The sequence below is a fragment of the Schistocerca serialis genome, chromosome 11 (assembly GCF_023864345.2).
Source record: "Schistocerca serialis cubense isolate TAMUIC-IGC-003099 chromosome 11, iqSchSeri2.2, whole genome shotgun sequence".
Classification (NCBI taxonomy): domain Eukaryota; kingdom Metazoa; phylum Arthropoda; class Insecta; order Orthoptera; family Acrididae; genus Schistocerca; species Schistocerca serialis.
The window spans coordinates 199,136,023-199,154,848 of NC_064648.1; the positions used below are offsets into that span (position 1 = coordinate 199,136,023).

At 41.9% G+C, this 18,826-nt stretch overlaps 1 protein-coding gene across 3 annotated transcripts in view; it reads left to right on the forward strand.

Moving 5' to 3' along the window:
- The first annotated feature begins 8,792 nt into the window (after positions 1 to 8,792).
- The window catches only part of LOC126426883 (uncharacterized), a 37,896-nt gene continuing 27,862 nt past the window's right edge, over positions 8,793 to 18,826 (forward strand). For 2 of the 3 annotated variants that reach the window (XM_050088931.1, XM_050088932.1), the window contains exons 1-2: positions 8,898 to 9,104; positions 9,492 to 9,574. The gene's annotated coding sequence lies outside the window, so the exon portion shown is untranslated. Of the gene's footprint in view, positions 8,844 to 8,897; positions 9,105 to 9,491; positions 9,575 to 18,826 lie in introns of those variants that run through there. The other variant, XM_050088933.1, reaches the window with a different exon arrangement.

Sequence of the window (18,826 nt, forward strand, 5' to 3'; positions counted from 1 at the left end):
ACCGCGATGCAGAGCGCCTCTCTTGCAGAGTCTGCCATTCGAGTTTGCTAAACATCTCCGTAACGCTATCACGGTTACCAAATAACCCTGTGACGAAACGCGCCGCTCTTCTTTGGATCTTCTCTATCTCCTCCGTCAACCCGATCTGGTACGGATCCCACACTGATGAGCAATACTCATGTATAGGTCGAACGAGTGTTTTGTAAGCCATCTCCTTTGTTGATGGACTACATTTTCCAAGCACTCTCCCAATGAATCTCAACCTGGTACCCGCCTTACCAACAATTAATTTTATATGATCATTCCACTTCAAATCGGTCCGCACGCATACTCCCAGATATTTTACAGAAGTAACTGCTACCGGTGTTTGTTCCGCTATCATATAATCATACAATAAAGGATCCTTCTTTCTATGTATTCGCAATACATTACATTTGTCTATGTTAAGGGTCAGTTGCCACTCCCTGCACCAAGTGACTATCTGCTGCAGATCTTCCTGCATTTCGCTACAATTTTCTAATGCTGCAACTTCTCTGTATACTACAGCATCATCCGCGAAAAGCCGCATGGAACTTCCGACACTATCTACTAGGTCATTCATATATATTGTGAAAAGCAATGGTCCCATAACACTTCCCTGTGGCACACCAAAGGTTATCTTAACGTCTGTAGACGTCTCTCCATTGATAACAACATGCTGTGTTCTGTTTGCTAAAAACTCTTCAATTCAGCCACACAGCTGGTCTGATATTCCATAGGCTCTTACTTTGTTTATCAGGCGGCAGTGTGGAACTGTATCGAATGCCTTCCGGAAGTCAAGGAAAATAGCATCTTCCTGGGAGCCTGTGTCTAATATTTTCTGGGTCTCATGAACAAATAAAGTGAGTTGGGTCTCACACAATCGCTGTTTCCGGAATCTGTGTTGATTCCTACAGAGTAGATTCTGGGTTTCCAAAAACGACATGATATGCGAGCAAAAAACATGCTCTAAAATTCTACAACAGATCGACGTCAGACATATAGGTCTATAGTTTTGCGCATCTGCTCGACGACCCTTCTTGAAGACTGGGACTACTTGTGCTCTTTTCCAACCATTTGGAACCTTCCGTTCCTCTAGAGACTTGCGGTACATGGCTGTTAGAAGGGGGGGCAAGTTCTTTTGCGTACTCTGTGTAGAATCGAATTGGTATCCCGTCAGGTCCAGTGGACTTTCCTCTGTTGAGTGATTCGAGTTGCTTTTCTATTCCTTGGACACTTATTTCGATGTCAGCCATTTTTTCGTTTGTGCGAGGATTTAGAGAAGGAACTGCAGTGCGGTCTTCCTCTGTGAAACAGCTTTGGAAAAAGGTGTTTAGTATTACAGCTTTACGCGTGTCATCCTCTGTTTCCATGGCATCATCATCCCGTAGTGTCTGGATATGCTGTTTCGAGCCACTTACTGATTTAACGTAAGACCAGAACTTTCTAGGATTTTCTGTCAAGTCGGTACATAGAATTTTACTTTCGAACTCACTGAACGCATCACGCATAGCCCTCCTTACGCTGACTTTGACATCATTTAGCTTCTGTTTGTCTGAGAGGTTTTGGCTGCTTTTAAACTTGGAGTAAAGCTCTCTTTGCTTTCGCAGTAGTTTCCTAACTTTGATATTGAACCACGGTGGGTTTTTTCCCGTCCCTGACAGTTTTACGCTGCATGTACCTGTCTAAAACGCATTTTACGATTGCCTTGAACTTTTTCCATAAACACTCAACATTGTCAGTGTCGGAACAGAAATTTTCGTTTTGATCTGTTAGGTAGTCTGAAATCTGCCTTCCATTACTCTTGCTAAACAGATAAACCTTCCTCCCTTTTTTTATATTCATATTAACTTCCATATTCAGGGATCCTGCAATGGCCTTATGATCACTGATTCCCTGTCCTGCACTTACAGAGTCGGAAAGTTCGGGTCTGTTTGTTATCAGTAGGTCCAAGATGTTATCTCCACGAGTCGGTTCTCTGTTTAATTGCTCGAGGTAATTTTCAGATAGTGCACTCAGTATAATGTCACTCGATGCTCTGTCCCTACCACCCGTCCTAAACATCTGAGTGTCCCAGTCTATATCTGGTAAATTGAAATCACCACCTAAGACTATAACATGCTGAGAAAATTTATGTGAAATGTATTCCAAATTTTCTCTCAGTTGTTCTGTCACTAATGCTGCTGAGTCGGGAGGTTGGTAAAAAGAGCCAACTATTAACCTAGCTCGGTTGTTGAGTGTAACCTCCACCCATAATAATTCACAGGAACTACCCACTTCTACTTCACTACAGGATAAACTACTACTAACAGCGACAAACACGCCACCACCAGTCGCATGCAATCTGTCCTTTCTAAACACCGTCTGTGCCTTTGTAAAAATTTCGGCAGAATTTATCTCTGGCTTCAGCCAGCTTTCTGTACCTATAACGACTTCAGCTTCGGTGCTTTCTATCAGCGCTTGAAGTTCCTGTGCTTTACCGATGCAGCTTCGACAGTTTACAATTACAATACCGATTGCTGCTTGGTCCCCACACGTCCTGACTTTGCCCCACACCCTTTGAGGCTGTTGCCCTTTCTGTACCTGCCCGAGGCCATCTAACCTAACAAACCGCCCAGTCCACACCACACAACCCCTGCTACCCGTGTAGCCACTTGTTGTGTGTAGTGGACTCCTGACCTATCCAGCGGATATTGCATGGTTCACTGTCTGTTATATGACTTGTATTTTGCATTAGGGTTCTTACAGCAAATGTGACTGTATTTAAATTTTTATTTAGATTATTCAGGTGTACCTCCGATTTGCCTGTACATACAGGTACCCAAAAATTTTGTCTCACTTACCAATGACAGTTTTCCTGTCAACGCTTAAAACCAGCATTGCAGGGCTTAGTTTTTTGTGCAGTGGGGATTTAGTATATAGGCCTGTACGTTCTGAACAATCGAGATTACTATTCGTTAGTACATCTGCAGGATCTAGCTTGGTCAGGATGGTTCCTTCAAGATCACGTACCGCCACCTGACCTATCCTTTCCCCATTAAAAACCTGTCGGATTAGCTGTAACGTTCGATATCACCTATCATATGCATATGATTTACTCGTTTGTATTAAGCCGATGCATCCTGGAGCATTATGAAATGATTCTTGGACAAATAAATTGCTGATACTGAAAGTAGACTCTGGTTGCAAGACGTAGGTTATGCCACTTCTCTTTTTATATACAGTTGCTACATGCAGTAGAGATTTTTTTCGTATCTACATACTATTTCTCTTTATTTTTGGTATAATATTCTTTAAAATTAGTTTATACAGATAAATGCTGACAAGCAACTTCAACGTTTTAACTTGAGCACGTAAAACAATTTGGTGTACAGTGATAAACAATAATTAAAGCTAAATAGTGGAAATTCGTAAATTACGAAAAACTTGGACCTGTGTTTGGATTTAGAGGTACGTTCTCCTGAGGTGGAATCCAAAGACTTGACCAAAGCGCCACCATACTTAAAGTAGTAAGCAGATACTTCCTCATTGACTTCAGTAAGGTAACAATCTAAAGGTGCGTTTACACTGCGATTTGTATCAGCACATGTATGACATACATGTATATGCGACTTTGCGACATGTATCGCGACTTGTATGAGTTGACAAGTATCAACCTCATACATGTACGAGGTGCATTCAAGTTCTAAGGCCTCCGATTTTTTTTCTCTGGACTGGAAAGAGATAGAAACATGCGCATTGTTTTAAAATGAGGCCGCGTTCATTGTCAATACGTCCCAGAGATGGCAGCATTGTACGGCAGATGGAATTTTACCACCAGCGGCGAGAATGAGAACTGTTTTAAATACTTAAAATGGCGACGTTTTCCTTACTTGAACAGCGTGCAATCATTCGTTTTATGAATTTGCGTGGTGTGAAACCAATTGAAATTCATCGACAGTTGAAGGAGACGTGTGGTGACGGAGTTGTGGATGTGTCGAAAGTGCGTTCGTGGGTGCGACAGTTTAATGAAGGCAGAACATCGTGTGACGACAAACCGAAACAACCTCGGGCTCGCACGAGCCGGTCTGACGACACGATCGAGAAAGTGGAGAGAATTGTTTTGGGGGATCACCAAATGACTGTTGAACAGATCGCCTCCAGAGCTGGCATTCCTGTGGGTGCTGTGCACACAATCCTGCATGACGACCTGAAAATGCGACAAGTGTCTTCCAGGTGGGTGCCACGAATGCTGACGGACGACCACACGGCTGCCCGTGTGGCACGTTGCCGAGCAATGTTGACGCGCAACGACAGTATGAACGGGACTTTCGTTTCGTCGGTTGTGACAATGGATGAGACGTGGATGCCATTTTTCAATCCAGAAACAAAGTACCAGTCAGCTCAATGGAAGCACACAGATTCACCACCACCAAAAAATGATTGTGTCCATGTTCTGGGACAGCGAGGGCGTAATCCTTACCCATTGCGTTCCAAAGGGCACTACGGTAACAGGTGCATCCTACGAAAATGTTTTGAAGAACAAATTCCTTCCTGCACTGCAACAAAAACGTCCGGGAAGGGCTGCGCGTGTGCTGTTTCACCGAGACAACGCACACGCACATCGAGCTAACGTTACGCAACAGTTTCTTCGTGATAACAACTTTGAAGTGATTCTTCATGCTCCCTACTCACCTGACCTGGCTCCTAGTGACTTTTGGCTTTTTACAGCAATGAAAGACACTCTCCGTGGCCGCACATTCACCAGCCGTGCTGCTATTGCCTCAGCGATTTTCCAGTGGCCAAAACAGACTCCTAAAGAAACCTTTGCCGCTGCCATGGAATCGTGGCGTCAGCGTTGTGAAAAATGTGTGCGTCTGCAGGGCGATTACGTCGAGAAGTAACGCCAGTTTCATAGATTTCGGGTGCATAGTTAATTAGAAAAAAAAATCGGATGCCTTAGAACTTGAATGCACCTCATATGAGCGTGCGTTTACACTGGTTGATTTGTATCACTGTGCGATGGCTTCCGACGACGATTTGGAATATTTCACACTTTTATGTGCTGGTACACTTGCTCTTTTGGTAGATGATAGGAAGAAAAGGCAGAGGAAACGTAGATGGTGGCAGAGAGAGTTTCTCGCGAATTAACTCTAGAGGATGGCGCATATTTTAGAAATTATGTTAGGATGAGTATGGAGGATTTCCATGGTTTGTTATCTCTTGTGGCTCCTCTTGTGTTCAAAACCAACACAAACTTTCGGGAAGCGATTCCACCAGAGGATCAGTTGGCAGTAACACTCCGTTTTTTGGCCATTGGGGATTCCTTTTCGACGTTAATGTATCTGCATAGAATATCAAAAAGTGCCATATGCAACATTATTCTTCGTGTTTGCGAGGCCATTGTGCAAGTTTTATCCCAAGAAGTGAAAGTCAAAGTTTTATATATATCAGAGTATGTAATACTTTATATAATTTTTTCATACGTCTGGCACGTATATAAATTTTTGCTATTATTCCAGCGGCCTCGCGTGATAATCTTGACAATGGATGCTAATGCCAACAATCGTGTGTGAGATGTTGGCATTAGCAATCGCACGACAATGCAAATGTTTTGTCATGAAATCTTCATTTTATGAGGGCAATTACTATTAACGAGCGGACGAGGGCACATACAAGTAACTGTCAACCTGGAACAGCAGCACAAAGTTTCTACCGCGCCGTTGATGTTGCCTGTATAACCACATGAGGCTGCTGGAATAGGAACTAAAATTTTAACGGCACATACATTTTGCACCATAAATTTCTCAAATTTTGCTGAAATGCTTTAGCTTTTAGTTCTTTGGAACGAGTGACATGCTTCATTCAGTAATACAATATCACAGTTTCTGAGGACACTTTCTGCACAGTAAAGATATCCAACAACATTAGTTTGTATTTAGGTTTATTAAGTAGTACTTGACAGCACATGACATGCATATTTCAACATTTATACATGTTTTTAAAGAATCCATAAATTATGTTGCATTTGCATCTATTAGTTCATCGTTTGCCTCCTGCAAACATCTGTATATTCCGTTCTCAAGTCTTGCCATAATTATAGTATGGCCATTTTCATAAAGAAATCTGAGCTTATTGGCGACAAAGTCACCCAAGTGGGTAAACTGGTCCCTTTTTCTGTCTGCTAAATTGTCACCAATTTTTCTTAAGGTCTGTAAAAGACCTTCTCGGTCTTCATCCAGGTCTCTCCTGGCTTTCTTCAGTGCACTTGATCTACCACTTCCACTCGGACTTGGAGTGGTACAGGGTGACATGGTTGCAGATCCACTTTCATGTGGAGGCACAGAGATGACTGGAGTGGTTTCCACTTCCACAATGTCTTGTGGGGGGCGTGGCAAATGTCACCTCCTCCATTTCTGTTACATCGAAAGGGAAACTAATGGTTCCTTCTCCTTCTCCTTCACCATCTCCTTCTGTGGCTGGGGCTTCCATGACCTTTAAAATACATAACACATTTCTAAGGCAAAGTGAGCTATATGTTATACATACATTATAATCAAAGTATCTTAATGTATTGAGAATTTTTTGAGTGTCCATGCGTAAATTAAATTAAAAAAGTAACAATTTTCTTTCCAGCTTCCTGCTACTGAAGAGGAATGGTTGAAAATTACCAAAGAATGTGAAGAAAACTGAAATTTCCCCATGATTTTTGGGAGCTATAGATGGGAGGCACATTGAGATTGTGGCACCACCCAACAGTGGAACAGTTTATTTTAATTATAAAGAGCGCTTCAGCATTGCTTTGCTAGCAATTGCTGATGCTCATTATAGAATAATTTACGCTGATGGCTCAAATGGCTCTGAGCACTATGGGACTCAACTGCTGTGGTCATAAGTCCCCTAGAACTTAGAACTACTTAAACCTAACTAACCTAAGGACATCACACACAACCATGCCCGAGGCAGGATTCGAACCTGCGACTGTAGCGGTCGTGCGGTTCCAGACTGTAGCACCTTTAACCGCTTGGCCACTCCGGCCGGCGTTACGCTGATGTTGGCACACATTTCAGATGGTGGTGTCCTTAAAGACACCACATTTTACAAAATGTTAGAAACCAAAACTCTAAATATATCACCATCATCTCCTCTTCCTGGTAAGAGCAAGCCTGTTCCATATGTTTTCGTCGCTGACGAAGCCTTTGGCCTAGAGGAAAATATTGTAAAACCATTTCCAGGTCTGCATGAAAAAAATAGTTGGCAACATATTTTTAACTATAGAGCATGCAGAGCAATAAGAGAAATAGAAAATGTATTTGGGATTATAAGTGCTGTTTACTGAGTGCTGAGGAAGCAAATGCTTCTCAGCCCGGAAAAGGCTACAGTGGTGGCACTAGCCTGTGTTTATTTAAATAATTTTCTTCAAAACAGAAAATCTCAAAGGTATTGTCCAGCAGGAACATACGACAGAGAGGGAGATGATGGCAATGTAATACCTGGGTCCTGGAGGGACAACCCTACTGTGCTGGAGCCACTGCCCGGAACTGGCCGAAGAACTTCATTGCTGAATGACAACAGAAGAGAATATGCTGAATACTTCTGCAGTATTCAGGGCTCCATCCCATGGCAGTATGGAAAATAAGTTCCACATCATTGTTAAATGATGACAAAGGAATATGCTCTATTCTTCTGCAGTATTCAGGACTTCAAACCATAGCAGTATGGAGAATCATGTTTTTCAGTGAAATTGTAAATATTCACATTATGTAAAGCATTAGCACGATAAAATGTTGGCAAATATATGATCAACAAAATAATATAACAAATTTACTGACTGGTACTACTTCATGTGTGCTGCTATGAGAAACTGGTTTGTAATTGTCTCTTATGAACTGCATACTTTCAAAAACATACCATGTAGAGTGGTACACATTGCTTGTAGCACTTCCAGTTCCTTTGCTACTCTTCCTTTTCGCTAACTCGCGACTGTATTGGATTTTTAAATTATACCACTTGTCCTCACATTCCTTCCTTGATACGTTAAATGCCTTAGCAATTTCCTCGCACTCGTCGTACCTTTTCTGAGTGTTCTTATAGTCTTCTAGTTTCACATCCCATATACAGGGATGCCTGCGCACTGCCTCTACAAAATGCAGTGTATTTTGTTTTGACCAAGAAGTCATGGCAAATTTTAAAGTATTACACGCGGGCACAACACATGACACAATACCTATACAACAAACGACAGTCGGCACCTCCAAAACTCAAACAGCCACCAAAGAGCCTGGTACTACGCATGCGCTAATCGTCAAAATAAGCGGCAGGCGACGAAACGACAGGAAATGATAGTACTGCGCATGCGCGAGTTCTACAAATGTCGCTCATACATGTCGCGTATATGGCCAAAAAGCGATATACAATGTTTACGCGACATGTATGAGCTCGAGGGTCCGCATACAAGTTCCGTGAATTTTTGTATGACGTGATGTATCGCGACATGTCAAATTGACATGTTGCTCATACATGTATCCCAAGTGTAAACGTACCTTGACAAATGTTTTTCAGGTAAGAACCAAAGATTAACTTCCGTATCGTATCGTATGAACATACGTATTTCTGCATGAATCACTCATAAAAGCATATAATAATTATGGAATGTATTCGAACCTATAAAAATGGCGATTTTATTTAGTAGTCAATCACGGTTGGAAACACAAAAACAACGTAAAGAGCAAACAAGTCAGCTGTACCACAGTTTACACACAATCACGAAACCCTCTGGCCTGAGTTGTTACCAACTCGTTGGTTGTTACCGTTTGACAGTTGGGACGACATTAGCGCTCCAAGCGGTCACTCGGTCAGTCGGTCCGGTCAGAAATAGTACATTTACATATGCAGTAAGGATAATACGAACATTTAATTACTTTATACTTAACAAAATGGTTGTTATAATTCTGCGTTCCATACGTTACGCAAGTACCAAAAGACATGAATTATTGTGAAATACACGTAAAAACAACCAAATCAGACTGATTTAATGACAAGCTAGAACCTATCCATGAGGAATTACTTCCGAGTATGTTGTGTATCTGCAGCTTATTCCTCTGAAAGTAAGAATATGAACGTGTACATACTGCATGAGAAGCATATATTTCTGTTGGTGTCTTGTTTTTATCATAGCACTTGCCTTGTCTCAAAAAAAAATTTATGGAATTTAATGATTCGTCCATTCTTAACATTTCACTCGACTTTCTAATACACGAGTGTTTTTGTAAATGTTAATACTTTTTGTTGAGAAACAAGTGTGTTGATGATTCTTGCCGTCTGAGGCCCAGATTTGGCAACTATTGTGGAACTGTTTCTTCTGTGATAGAAAACAGTTTTATTGCGTTTGACGTTTTAATATCACATCCAAGTGGCTTTACCTTACGCTACAGCTGTAGTGACTTTTTGGTACGTTAATGATGTAGATATTACATTCCATATATGTTTCTTAGGTTCCACTTTCCTGATTCGTCTGAGAGTGTGGTGAATAATACTCTGCTCTGTTGGGTAGATATACAACCTCTTTTTGCAAAAGGTAAGGTCTTCTAGTGCTTCTTACAAGCATTTTTTTGTTATTAAAGGAACAGAACACTATTCAGTAAATGTCTGTACGTTACAAGAGAATAATAACCAGTCTGCCCTGTAATACACCCCTTCGTACCTCCCTGCGTCCTTAGTAAATTAAATAGTGACAAATGTGGAGTTCTTTTGTACTTATTGTTGATTATTTATGGTATTATATACGCTTCCTACTCTAAAAACTATGTTAAAAACCAACATTAAACGTTAGCATTCGAAATAGTCTGATATCGCTGTGGGTAACAAAAACTAGATCAATTGTCGCATCTGTTATGTTGAACTGTGTCCGTTCGGTCCACGAAAAATGTGTGGAATCGAAATATAAATAGCATGTAAAAGCCGAACCATAATAACTCGTTTGTATCACGCGGTTCTTACAAATGAAACGATAAACATTAACAGGATATGAAGTACGTTGCTTACTGTACTTTTATTAACCTCACGATGATTCCATTTCCGTTTCGAATGCTTCACTTCTTAAACATAATATTACGTCTAATTCATGTATGAGGCCTTCGGACATTGGCTTCTTCGTGCGTGTATGTTGGTCAACAGAGGCGTCCGATGCCACCCGTCGGCTTAGACCCGTGACGTAAGGGTGTTGTGTGTGACGTCAGGACGGCGCGGAGTTTAGTTTATGAGTGTGTTGTGTTTGTAGATGTCGTTTTATTGCGATTGGTGGTGTCCTTTGGTGGTGTGTTTATGGTTCGCATGTTGTGTGGTGTATTGGGTTAATTTTTGTAACGCTGTTTGAACTGTTCAGCTGTCGGTTGCGACTGTTGTTCAATAGAAATTCTTCTACAGAAATTGGTTTCAGTGAGTTAAGAATTATGTTTCCGTTGTGTTTAAGTTATTGTAGTGTTGTTTGCTGTATGTCGTGTGGTAAGTCGTTTAGTTTAATTTGTGGCTGCTTTTGTTAGGTATGGATATGACTGATAAATACGGTAGTGTTAGTTTGCGGGCTGAAATGGGGGATGATATGCTATCCCTCATTAAATTCTTGCAATTATTCGTGCTGCTGGCTGAGATTGTGAAATGCATTGTGTGTCGGCAGGTTATGGGGTTGGCCAGAGTTCCGGCGTCTCGGACCGGGGACTGCTACATGTGGCGGTGCGGAAGGGACAAGGTTTGGCGCTCCATATGGCGTGGTACCTGGTTCGAGAGGTCTGGGTTGGGCATGAGAGAGAGAGAGTTTTGATGACGTATTATTTTTGTTATAAATCCTCCCATAGTTTTTGTGCACAAGAGTGGTGTAAGCGAGAGGACGGTTTTTGATTGGTTTTCGTATTGTAGGGAAGTTTGTTCTTAACATATTAAGTACAGGGGTAAGTTGGATGGGCCTGGGGTAGTAGTGGAGGCTGATGAGTCGCAGTTTGGGAAGAAGTAGTATGGGAGGGGTAAGTCTCCGTTTGGATTATGGGTGTGGGGGGCTGTTGTTTCTGCAGGTGGTTGTTCAGTGTGTGTTTTTAAGGTTTTGGAGGGACATACAAAAAAGGAATTGGTGGGATTGAGGAGTATATAGAGGAGGGTACTACAATAGCTTCTGATGCCTTTTCATCTTGTAGGGGATTGGGCCAGAGGCGGTATTATCATCTAGTTGTTAACCATAGTTTAGAATTCGAGTTATGAGGCTAGGACGTGCATAAATGCGATAGAGGTGTTATGGGGGCAGTTAAGTCACTTATTGGGAGGGAGAGGAGGCGCTCTTCTAACCTTCAGTCTCATTTAGATGTGTGTTGTTGGCGGAAGAGTGTCCCTGGGTTGCATTTTTTGCGTATCTTTAAGTGCTATGTGTAGGCCGAAGGTGGTTGGTTAAGGATGTGTTGTGAGGGTGGGGGACTGCAGCTCGGGAAGTGGGGGGGGGGGGGGGGGAGGGACTTGTTGGTAATGTTTTTGGATGGGGCGGTGGTTGTTGTTGTTTTATGATTATGTTGTGGAGTATCTGTTTTGTTGCAGTTGTGTGATTGAGATTTGTTTATTTTTTTGGTATTTATTTGTTAATGGATCTTTGATTTTTGGGGGGGGGGGGAGTTTGTTTTGGGAGTTTCTTTTGGTCGTGTCTTTTTTTTTGTGTGTGTGTGTGTGTGTGTGTGTGTGTGTGTGTGTGTGTGTGTGTGTGTGTGTGTGTGTGTGAGGGAGAGGGAGGGAGAGAGGGAGGGGGGGGGGGCTGGGGCTGTGTGTGGTTGTTGTGCTAGCCCTAGTGTGTAGCACTGGAACTTTTTTTTGGTAAGTAGTCCTTTTTTTGGTGTATGTTATGATGTTTGGTGGGGTATTTCTGTGTTATGTGGTCGGTGGTATTTACTGTATGTGTTTTTGGATGATGTTTCGGTACTGTCACTTAGGATTGATTTATGTATCTTTGGGGAAGTACTGAATTTAAATTTTTTAGTACTGTTAGTTGTTTTTGAGCTATTAGGTCAAGGGAAGTGTCCGATTCCAATGGGCTGTCGTAGCTATGTGTGTTTTGGTATCGTGAGCTGCTGTTGACCTATGTAGGGCAATGGAAGTATCCAATTCCAATGAGCCGTGGTGGCTATGTGGGATTTTACCGATAAGCGATAATATTTGGTCATGTTGAGGCAGCATGTAAACGTTCAAAATGGTTAAAAGCGATTTTCTGATGTACAAAACGTGCCGCATCTTATGCCAAATGCGGCGTTCTCAAAATACTAACATGAAAATTTCATAATAAATCACGTAAGTGACACATCGTGGATTGACATACTGTGTGGTAGATTAACATTTCATCAGGCAAGTTTTACACTGTGAGTTCATAATTTAAGACATTGTTATTCTAATCAAACAAGATTATTTTATGTAGTTGACACCATAAGAGGTCCAATTTAAAACTGCAGCAGTACTAATTAATAAAGTCTTAAAACCAAAAGGATGGGAGTTGCATGTACCCGATATAGTTTTGTTGACAGTTGTTGGAAACAGGAAGTAAATATTTCATGGAACTAAGGATTAGTGATTTCCTTTTATTTTATGGTTGTTCAGTGTTATACCACAGTCTAGTTGTACTGTGGGTACACCTGCAAACTGTTGTTTCATAACATTTAGTTATATTTTGTGGGTCGAAATGATTTATTTATTTATTTTCTGATGTATATTTGTCATACTTTATATTCACGAAGGAACTCCAATCTTTAGCAAATTTTTTCTTCCGCATTAAATGATAAATTGGCTTTTTATGTAAAAATACAAACTGACATCTGTAGTGCATGTGTGGTTGGCAGAAACTGAAGTTCTGTACTTGTTCCACGGCTTCCATGCAGTATGATTTGTTGTTGTGTGTATCGTAACGTTTCAATATACTATAGTGTCAATACATTTGAAATATTTTCAAGTTATTTCACGCTAAATGCAAAACATTTGTGTTGGTATGTGTGCATAAGTTATGATTATGGTATATAGAGTCTAGTGCTAGATTTCTCTTGTAAGAGTTATAGTTAGCTTGATGTAGACTCGCTTTCGATAGCTCAGACATGCTGGAAAATTTTAGAAAAAGCAGTCGATAGAAATTTTTATTCGTAAAAATTTACATCCTGGTTTTGTATAATTATTTTTACAAATAATGTTATTAAAGAACACTAAGAAACAATGCATGATATCAAATATATCATTTGTCATCCTGATATCATAAATTAACTGTACAGTATTTTTGTACGATGATTAAATGTTGACAGCGAATTTCTTAAAAGTAAAAAGAACAGACTGGATAAGATTTGAGAACGGGCATCACATAGTACCATTACTGTTGTGTGTAATTTTTTTCCTAAACCGTGGCAAAATAAATTAAACAGTAAACTAGAGTGGATTACACCTGTAATAAAAATTTCTAGTGCCAGAAAAAGGAAATTCCATAGTCAGTCAAAATCAAAGAGAAATCCTGATTTTGTTAAATGTCACATGCTGTAAAGCTGTATTCAGGAAGTTGTACTTACAGCTAACAAATGGCCAGTAGTATTTTCATCATTCAACATAGTAATAAGCGAAAGGCAGTGTGGTTAGTTGTTGTCAGATTTAGATGCCATGGTTGAAAGTTGTGAGATTTTGAAAATTAATTTGAAAATGATACTGTAATAAACCGTGTTCAGGTGTCAAATTGTTTTGGTGAATTATTCTGAAGTGTAGTGAGGTCAGTTGTAGAATTAGAAGTGTATCTAGACAATATAAGTTTGGAAAAACGTAAGTTTGGAAATACGTATTTCAAACAAGTTGAAAAAATCACCCAAAGGGGTGTGGAAAATGAAATTTTGTCTTTAAAAAACAAAACCTCATCTAGGTGCAATGAAATACCCAAATCTATAATCAAGAGTGCCTATAATATCATTTCACAACTAGTGTCAGTTATTATAAACCAATATTTTGCACAGGGATGATTTCCAAACATACTGAAATATGCCAAGATAAAATCATTGGTCTAAAAGGGTACGACAGAAGATAAGGGGAATTATTGCCCTATCTCCCTTCTGCTAGCACTTTTTAATGTGTTAGAAAAGACTGCAGCAAAAAAATTCAAAAATTTCGTGCTGAAAGTGACATAATTTTTAAAAACCGGTTTGGATTCCAACAAGGAAAATGCATTGCAAATGCAATAAGTGAGTTTACTCAAAAGATGTGCTCCTCTTTAGACAATGGTAGAAAGATCACACGAATATTCTGCGGTCTGACAGAAACCTTCGATTCAGTGAACCACTCTGTCATCCTACACAAATTACATGCCTACAAAATTAGAGACACTGCTTTACAATGATTCACTTCCTACTCAACAGATATGAAACAAAGAGTAATTATAACTTCTCATTCATGAAATTACTCTTCAGACTGGAAAACAATTAGCCAAGGAGTCCCTACGTGTTCCTTTTCTAGAAGAATGACTTACTACTTGCCAGTACTGTTCATTCAATTTTATTTGCTGATGGTACATTAATTGAAAATGAGGTGCCTGAAAAAATTTCAGAAAGTGTCGTAAATACTTTAGAAAAATTTGAAACCTGGTTTCATCGAAATGAACTGAAACTAGGTGTAACTAAAACCAAAATGATGCAATCTGAAGCTAAATCATTAGAATGAAGTGAAATAAAGGTAACATGCAGTGATCAGGATATCACAGAAGCAAACTACATGGATGTGATTCTTCAGTTTCTCCAGGCATATTTTATGACGAAATAAATCTTGGGTGTACAGCCTGGTACGAGTGTGCATGGGACACACTATTTCGGCAATCTTCCACGTTGCCATCATCAGGAGCGCAGTCCAGGTGCGGCGTCCGTTCTCCCACCGTCTGGGCGCTGCATCCTGGGCCTTCTCGTTCAGGAGGGTCTGCCGGCACCGCTCTCGTTATTCTTCCCTCCTCCCCTGAAGTTGGTACACTCTGGGAAATGTCATTTTTCTCGTTAATCCGGGTGATCGCGGGTTCCCACGCCTCGCTAGGGATGTAACCGCTGTCACGGTGTAGTTGTGGCTCCCTTACTCTGATCTCTATGGCTTCTTTGATGACACGGTCCCAGTATTTAGAAGCCTGTGTCAGGAACTGCAAATTCGGAAGGCTCTACATCCCACACTTGCTGCACCGGCGGAAACTGAGGACGAACCTCAGGAGGCGGCGGCCTTGGCTATTATTCCGATTTGTGGGGCCTTATCCAGAAAAATTGGATGCATTTTATGTAAACACCGAGTGAAAACGATCTTCCGTCCTCCGAGCAAAACCGAGAGCCTTCTTAGTAGTGTCGAGGACAATTTTGGTCTACGTAAATCTGGGGTTTATCAGATACCTCGCCAGTGCGGTAGTTTATACGTAGGTCAAACCGTTCGTACCACTGAGGACCGATGCCGAGAACATCGACGGCACACTAGATTACCACAGTCCAGTAATTATGACCGAAGCTAAGTCCTGACGCAGACTTCCAAATACTAGGACGCAGCGCCCAGACGGCGGGAGAACGTACGCTGCACCTGGCCCGATCACGGGGCGCGGACCGCACCGACTTGTAGGAAGCGCCTGAGGGAGGAGCGGGAGGGAGATTGTCCTACATATACCTGATGACTGACAACCTCAGCTGCCGACAGGTGTTGTTGTTATACCTCGATGTGGACAGCTGAAAATGTGTGCCCCGACCGGGACTCGAACCCGGGATCTCGTGCTTAAATGGCAGATGCTCTATCCGTCTGAGCCACCGAGGACACAAGTGAATAGCACGACTGCAGGGACTTATCCCTCGCATGCTTCCCGTGAGACTCACATTCCCAACTGTCCACAATTCTACATATACAGGGTGATTCAAAAAGAATACCACAACTTTAGGAATTTAAAACTCTGCAACGACAAAAGGCAGAGCTAAGCACTATCTGTCGGCGAATTAAGGGAGCTATAAAGTTTCATTTAGTTGTACATTTGTTCGCTTGAGGCGCTGTTGACTAGGCGTCAGCGTCAGTTGATGCTAAGATGGCGACCGCTCAACAGAAAGCTTTTTGTGTTATTGAGTACGGCAGAAGTGAATCGACGACAGTTGTTCAGCGTGCATTTCGAACGAAGTATGGTGTTAAACCTCCCGATAGGTGGTGTATTAAACGTTGGTATAAACAGTTTACAGAGAATGGGTGTTTGTGCAAAGGGAAAAGTTCTGGACGGCCCAGAACGAGTGATGAAAATGTAGCATGCATCCAGCAAGCATTTGTTCGCAGCCCAGGAAAATCGACTCGCAGAGCTACCAGAGAGCTGCAAATTCCACAATCAACTGTATGGAGAGTCCTACGAAAAAGGTTGGCACTTATCTGTCCGTAACTACCTGAACGTCAACTACCCGAGGCGATGGATCTGCCGCCAGGCAGCCCGTGACAGAGCACTTCATCACTGGCCTCCAAGAAGCCTTGATCTTACCCCCTGCGATTTTTTCTTATGGGGGTATGTTAAGGATATGGTGTTTCGGCCACCTCTCCCAGCCACCATTGATGATTTGAAACGAGAAATAACAGCAGCTATCCAAACTGTTATGCTTGATATGCTACAGAGAGTGTGGAACGAGTTGGAGTATCAGGTTGATATTGCTCGAGTGTCTGGAGGGGGCCATATTGAACATCTCTGAACTTGTTTTTGAGTGAAAAAAAACCTTTTTAATTACTCTTTGTAATGATGTATAACAGAAGGTTATATTATGTTTCTTTCATTAAATACACATTTTTAAAGTTGTGGTATTCTTTTTGAATCACCCTGTATATTGTATCTTATAGACATTTGCCCACCCACTCATTACTCACGCACAATGTGGCGATTCCCTTAAGAGTTTGGGTAACCCGTGCGCATTTGCACAGACGAAGGTCAGCGGCTGGGTAGCCTTTAACTATATACACGAAGACAGTAACTTGTTCTCGAAAGAACAGTTACTGTACAATACATATGTAGAATTGTGGACAGTTGGGAATGTGAGTCTCACGGGAAGCGTGCAAGGGATAAGTCCCTGCAGTCGCGCTATTCACCTGTGTCCTCGGTGGCTGAGGTGGATAGAGCGTCTGCCATGTAAGCAGGAGATCCCGGGTTCGAGTCCCGGTCGGGGCACAAATTTTCAGCTGTCCACATCGATGTATAACACCACCTGTCGGCAGCTGAGGTTGTCAGTTACTCATCATTTATTCCAGGGAAAAGCTGCACGGTCATCAACAGTAACTATTCTTTCGAGAACAAGTTACTGTCTTCATATATATACTATATATACCTGGCGCCGGCCCACCGGCCGGCGCACCTGACGACGGCAACGTGGTCGATTGCCGAAATATTGTGTCCCACGCACACTCGTACTGGGCTGTTCACCTGAGATTTATTTCGTCACAAACTACTTGGAGTTCTTAGGTCTAAATCTTGATAAAACTGTAAATTGGAAGGTACACATAGACTGCTTACCAAATAAACCGAACATCCTAGCTTTTGCAGTGTGCACTGGTCAGCCAGAACATTACAGCAATCAACCTAATATCTACGTAAACCCGTCCGTGCGACAGCAGCATCAAATGGTGAGGAATGTCTGCTAGTCGGACATACTCGTGGTGCACGTAGTATCGGCGAGTGTGCTGTCCGTGTGTAGGACAGGGAAGAGTCGCAGTCTGTCTGAGTTTGACCGAGGGCAGATGTTACGGCCCGGTGGCTTGGCACCGGCATACCAGAAATTGCACGACTTGTCAGGTGTTCGAGTGGTGCTGTGGTGATTGCCTGTGACGCGTGTTGAAGGCACCTGTAGACGTCATAAGGTTGGGCGACCGCTTCTCACTAGAGATGTCAGGCTGCACAGACTGATAAAAACAGGACAGGTGGCGAATTGTGGCTGAACTGACATCAGACTGTAACACTGGGCAGAGTACAAGTGTGTCTCAGGATGCAGTGCACCGAACACTCACTAATGGTGGGCCTCTGCAACCTGCGATCCGTGCGTGTGCCAATATTAACACCGTGACCTCGGCAACTGTGACTGAAATGAGCAAATGACCATTAGCACTGGATATTGGTGCAGTGGCAGAGTATTGCACGGTCTGACGAATCCTGAAACCTTCATCGTGCTGATGGGAAGGTGTGAATCTGTCGTCTTCCGTGTCTCCTCGACACTTGTACAGTCGGACAGAGACGAGCTGACGGCAGCTCCATTATGCTCTTAGGGAACATTCACGTGGGCGTCTGTGGGTCCAGTGGAGCTCGTGCGAGGCACTGTGATGGCCAGGGAGTATTGTACGAGGTGTGTTTTTTAAGTAAGTACTGTTTTGAAATTAAAAAAAAAGACATGCTAAGATATCTCAATAATTTTATTTTTACATGAAAGCCTGTACCTTAATCTACGCACTGACACCATCACAGTCTGATTCTTTCTTGTTTACGTTGTGTACTGACAAGGGAATCTCCCCATCGCACCCCCTCAGATTTAGTTATAAGTTGGCACAGTGGATAGGCCTTGAAAAACTGAACACAGATCAATCGAGAAAACAGGAAGAAGTTGTGTGGAACTGAGAAAAAATAAGCGTTAGAATGTTGTGTAAATTGACAGCTGATTGTCCAGCAGAAGCCTCTTCAGGGATCTAAGAAATCTTACATTTATGTGGCAATATATATAATGCCTAATGGTATTTAAAACAATGGATAATCTGGGGTGTTATGTAACAGTATTATGAAAAGAATAGTCACACACATATGAGCATATGAGCGCAGTCTCTAGCGGGCAGT